Genomic DNA, 5,697 nt, shown 5'->3' with positions numbered 1-5,697 from the left:
CTGTCAAATGAATAAAAAACATTTTTTCAGTATAGGAATTGTTCCCTTTATCACATAAGTTCTTATTTACATTTTGTGTTTCACAATGAGAGCAGATAATCACTAAGGCCTCATGTCCACGGGCATGCACGGTGGAATCCCACAGCACTTTCCACCTGTGCCCACGGCCATGAGACCGAAAAATGTCATTTTACTCACCTGTCCAGACACTGCGCCGTAACGGCTGGATCTTCTTTCTTCTGCCTAATGGATGTGCTCGGCACACTGGCAGCGTGCCGCGCGCATGCGCCGTGCACACTTTTTTAAAAAAATCTTCTGCTCTCCCACGGATCCACGGCACAGTACAATGACAGCCCTGGGAACCGTCCATGCGGGAGATTTGCAGGAAAATGGAGTATGCTGTGATTTCTTCCCGCGCCTGTGATCCGCACACCGGAAAAAAAAAATCACATCTGCATGCATTTATTTGCCCTGCGGATGCTAATGCATCCCTGTGTCCTTCTGGAGCTGGGGATCTCCCACGTGGGAGACACGCACGGATTTTATAATTACAATTCACACATGGACATTATGCCTAAGTATTACATAAAAAGAGAGAATGTCAACTTGAGAAAAACAACATGGCAACATGGTGAGGTGACCATCTGGAAAAGTACTGTATAAACCATAATAAGCAAGAGTAAACTCTTTAAACAAGATCCATGGAGTCCAGAGCTGACAGAAGTTTGTTCTCCCCAGGTCCTCAGCCATTAATTTTTCCATTTCATAAAGGTCAGAGAAGGTATCCAACTATTTCTTGAGCTTGGCTGGATTTGCAATATCTCGGAATGGTAAATTGCGCGCCTTGAAGAAAAAAATCTCAAGAGAGATCTCCTATAGTGGAGGAAATGGACCCAGGAAACATGGAGAGGAGAGCCATCTCCTGGGTTCAAGTTAAATTGGTAGAAAATACTTTATTATATAAGGGGTAATGATTTCACATCCTCACTATATGAGTATGTGTAGGGGAATGCCCATTTCTTTCCCACATCTCCAACAGATATTAGAACATTGAGGGTAAAATGTTTGTAATAGTGACAAAGTTCGATACCATTTTGAAACAGTTTGACAAAAACGCCAAAAGGGTTGAAACTAGAGATGAGCGAGCACCAAAATGCTCGGGTGCTCATTACTCGAGACGAACTTTTCGCGATGCTCGAGGGTTCGTTTCGAGTAACGAACCCCATTAAAGTCAATGGGCGACCCGAGCATTTTTGTATATCGCCGATGCTCGCTAAGGTTTTCATTTGTGAAAATCGGGGCAATTCAAGAAAGTGATGGGAACGACACAGCAACGGATAGGGGAGGCGAGGGGCTACATGTTGGGCTGCATCTCAAGTTCACAGGTCCCACTATTAAGCCACAATAGCGGCAAGAGTTGCCCCCCCCAACAACTTTTACTTCTGAAAAGCCCTCATTAGCAATGGATACCTTAGCTAAGCACCACACTACCTCCAACAAAACACAATCACTGCCTGCATGACACTCCGCTGCCACTTCTCCTGGGTTACATGCTGCCCAAACCCCCCCCCCCACGACCCAGTGTCCACAGCGCACACCAAATTGTCCCTGCCCAGCCTTCAGCTGCCCTCATGCCACGCCACCCTCATGTCTATTTATAAGTGCGTCTGCCATGAGGAGGAACCGCAGGCACAGGCTGCAAAGGGTTGGCACGGCTCGGCAGCGACCCTCTTTAAAAGGGGCGGGGCGATAGCCCACAATGCTGTACAGAAGCAATGAGAAATCCAATCCTGTGCCACCTCCATCTGGAGCTGCACACGTGGGCATAGCAATGGGGAACCTATGTGCCACACACTATTCATTCTGTCAAGGTGTCTGCATGCCCCAGTCAGACCGCGTTTTTTTATAAATAGTCACAGGCAGGTACAACTCCGCAATGGGAATTCCGTGTGCACCCACAGCATGGGTGGCTCCCTGGAACCCACCCGCTGTACATAAATGTATCCCATTGCAGTGCCCTGGACAGCAGAGCTAACGTCAGATGAAATGCAGGTGGGCTTCGGCCCACACTGCATGCCCCAGTCAGACTGGGGTTCCTTAGAAGTGGACACAGATGCATTTACAACTCCCTGTGGACCCACAGCATGGGTGGGTGCCAGGAAGCCACCGGCGGTACATAAAAATATCCCATTGCATTGCCCATCACAGCTGAGGTAGTAATGTCATGTTTAATGCAGGTGGGCTTCGACCCACACTGCATGCCCCAGTCAGACTGGGGTTCCTTAGAAGTGGAAACAGATGCATTTACCACTCCCTGTGGACCCACAGCATGGGTGGCTCCCTGGAACCCACCGGCGGTACATAAAAATATCCCATTGCATTGCCCATCACAGCTGAGGTAGTAATGTCATGTTTAATGCAGGAGGGCTTCGGCCCACACTGCATGCCCAGTCAGACTGGGGTTCTTTAGAAGTGGACACAGATGCATTTACAACTCCCTGTGGACCCACAGCATGGGTGGGTGCCAGGAAGCCACCGGCGGTACATAAAAATATCCCATTGCATTGCCCATCACAGCTGAGGTAGTAATGTCATGTTTAATGCAGTTGGGCTTCGGCCCACACTGCATGCCCCAGTCAGACTGGGGTTCTTTAGAAGTGGAAACAGATGCATTTACAACTCCCTGTGGACCCACAGCATGGGTGGTTCCCTGGAACCCTACGGCGGTACATAAAAATATCCCATTGCATTGCCCATCACAGCTGAGGTAGTAATGTCATGTTTAATGCAGGAGGGCTTCGGCCCACACTGCATGCCCAGTCAGACTGGGGTTCTTTAGAAGTGGACACAGATGCATTTACAACTCCCTGTGGACCCACAGCATGGGTGGGTGCCAGGAAGCCACCGGCGATACATAAAAATATCCCACTGCAGTGCCCAACACAGCTGATGTAACGTCAGCTGTAATGCAGGTGGGCTAAAAATTAATTTGATTACACTGTAGGCGAGGGCCCACAAAAATTGCTGTATCAACAGTACTAATGTACATCAGAAAAATTGCCCATGGCCAACCAAGAGGGCAGGTGAAACCCATTAATCGCTTTGGTTAATGTGGCTTAATTGTTAACTAGGCCAGGAGGCAGCCCAGTTAAAATAAAAATTGGTTGAGGTGAAAGTTTCAACGCTTTAATGAGCATTGAAACGTATAAAAATTGTTTAGAAAAATTATATGACTGAGCCTTGTGGACCTAAGAAAAATTGCCTGTTCGGCGTGATTATGTGAGGTTTCAGGAGGAGGAGCAGGAGGAGGAGGAGGAATATTATACACAGATTGATGAAGCGAAAATGTCCCTGTTTTTGATGGGGATACAGAACGATGCTTCCATCCGCGGGTGCAGCCTACGTATTGCTTAGGTATCGCTGCTGTCCGCTGGTGGAGAAGAGAAGTCTGGGGAAATCCAGGCTTTGTTCATCTTGATGAGTGTTAGCCTGTCGGCACTGTCGGTTGACAGGCGGGTACGCTTATCTGTGATGATTCCCCCAGCCGCACTAAACACCCTCTCTGACAAGACGCTAGCCGCAGGACAAGCAAGCACCTCCAGGGCATACAGCGCAAGTTCAGGCCACGTGTCCAGCTTCGACACCCAGTAGTTGTAGGGGGCAGAGGCGTCACGGAGGACGGTCGTGCGATCGGCTACGTACTCCCTCACCATCCTTTTACAGTGCTCCCGCCGACTCAGCCGTGACTGGGGAGCGGTGACACAGTCTTGCTGGGGAGCCAAAAAGCAGTCAAGGGCCTTAAAGAGTGTTGCCCTGCCTGTGCTGTACATGCTGCCTGATCTCCGCGCCTCCCCTGCTACCTGGCCCTCGGAACTGCGCCTTCGGCCACTAGCGCTGTCATATGGGAATTTTACCATCAGTTTGTCCGCCAGGGTCCTGTGGTATAGCAACACTCTCGAATCCCTTTCCTCTTCGGGTATGAGAGTGGAAAGGTTCTCCTTATACCGTGGGTCGAGCAGTGTGTACACCCAGTAATCCGTAGTGGCCAGAATGCGTGTAACACGAGGGTCACGAGAAAGGCATCCTAACATGAAGTCAGCCATGTGTGCCAGGGTACCTGTACGCAACACATGGCTGTCCTCACTAGGAAGATCACTTTCAGGATCCTCCTCCTCCTCCTCCTCCTCCTCAGGCCATACACGCTGAAAGAATGACAGGCCAGCAGCATGTGTACCCTCACCAGTGGCCCAAGCTGTCTCTTCCCCCTCCTCCTCATCTTCCTCCTCCTCCTCCTCCTCCTCCTCCTCACCGCGCTGAGATATAGACAGGAGGGTGCTCTGACTATCCAGCGACATACTGTCTTCCCCCGGCTCTGTTTCCGAGTGCAAAGCGTCTGCCTTCGTGCTTTGCAGGGAACTTCTCAAGAGGCATAGCAGAGGAATGGTGACGCTAATGATTGCAGCATCGCCGCTCACCACCTGGGTAGACTCCTCAAACTTTCCAAGGACCTGGCAGATGTCTGCCAACCAGGCCCACTCTTCTGAAAATAATTGAGGAGGCTGACTCCCACTGCGCCGCCCATGTTGGAGTTGGTGTTCCACTATAGCTCTACGCTGCTCATAGAGCCTGGCCAACATGTGGAGCGTAGAGTTCCACCGTGTGGGCACGTCGCACAGCAGTCGGTGCACTGGCAGATTAAACCGATGTTGCAGGGTGCGCAGGGTGGCAGCGTCCGTGTGGGACTTGCGGAAATGTGCACTGACCCGGCGCACCTTTCCGAGCAGGTCTGACAAGCGTGGGTAGCTTTTCAGAAAGCGCTGAACCAACAAATTAAAGACATGGGCCAGGCATGGCACGTGCGTGAGGCTGCCGAGCTGCAGAGCCGCCACCAGGTTACGGCCGTTGTCACACACGACCATGCCCGGTTGGAGGCTCAGCGGCGCAAGCCAGCGGTCGGTCTGCTCTGTCAGACCCTCCAGCAGTTTGTGGGCCGTGTGCCTCTTCTCTCCTAAGCTGAGTAGTTTCAGCACGGTCTGCTGACGCTTGCCCACCGCTGTGCTGCCACGCTGCGCGACACCGACTGCTGGCGACGTGCTGCTGCTGCTGACACATCTTGATTGTGAGACAGAGGTTGCGTTGGAGGAGGAGGAGGAGGAGGAGGAGGGTGGTTTAGTGGAGGAAGCATACACCGCCGCAGATACCACCACTGAGCTGTGGCCCGCAATTCTGGGGGTGGGTAGGACGTGAGCGGTCCCAGGCTCTGACTCTGTCCCAGCCTCCACTAAGTTCACCCAATGTGCCGTCAGGGAGATATAGTGGCCCTGCCCGCCTGTGCTTGTCCACGTGTCCGTTGTTAAGTGGACCTTGCCAGTAACCGCGTTGGTGAGGGCGCGTACAATGTTGCGGGAGACGTGGTCGTGCAGGGCTGGGACGGCACATCGGGAAAAGTAGTGGCGACTGGGAACTGAGTAGCGCGGGGCCGCCGCCGCCATCAAACTTTTGAAGGACTCCGTTTCCACAACCCTATACGGCAGCATCTCCAGGCTGATAAATTTGGCTACGTGTACGTTTAACGCTTGAGCGTGCGGGTGCGTGGCGGCGTACTTGCGCTTGCGCTCAAACACTTGCGCTAGCGACGGCTGGACGGTGTGCTGAGAGACATTGGTGGATGGGGCTGAGGACAGCGGAGGTGAGGGT

Source organism: Eleutherodactylus coqui, chromosome 8 (assembly GCF_035609145.1).
Source record: "Eleutherodactylus coqui strain aEleCoq1 chromosome 8, aEleCoq1.hap1, whole genome shotgun sequence".
NCBI classification, from domain to species: domain Eukaryota; kingdom Metazoa; phylum Chordata; class Amphibia; order Anura; family Eleutherodactylidae; genus Eleutherodactylus; species Eleutherodactylus coqui.
Note: the sequence above shows the minus strand (reverse complement) of the source record.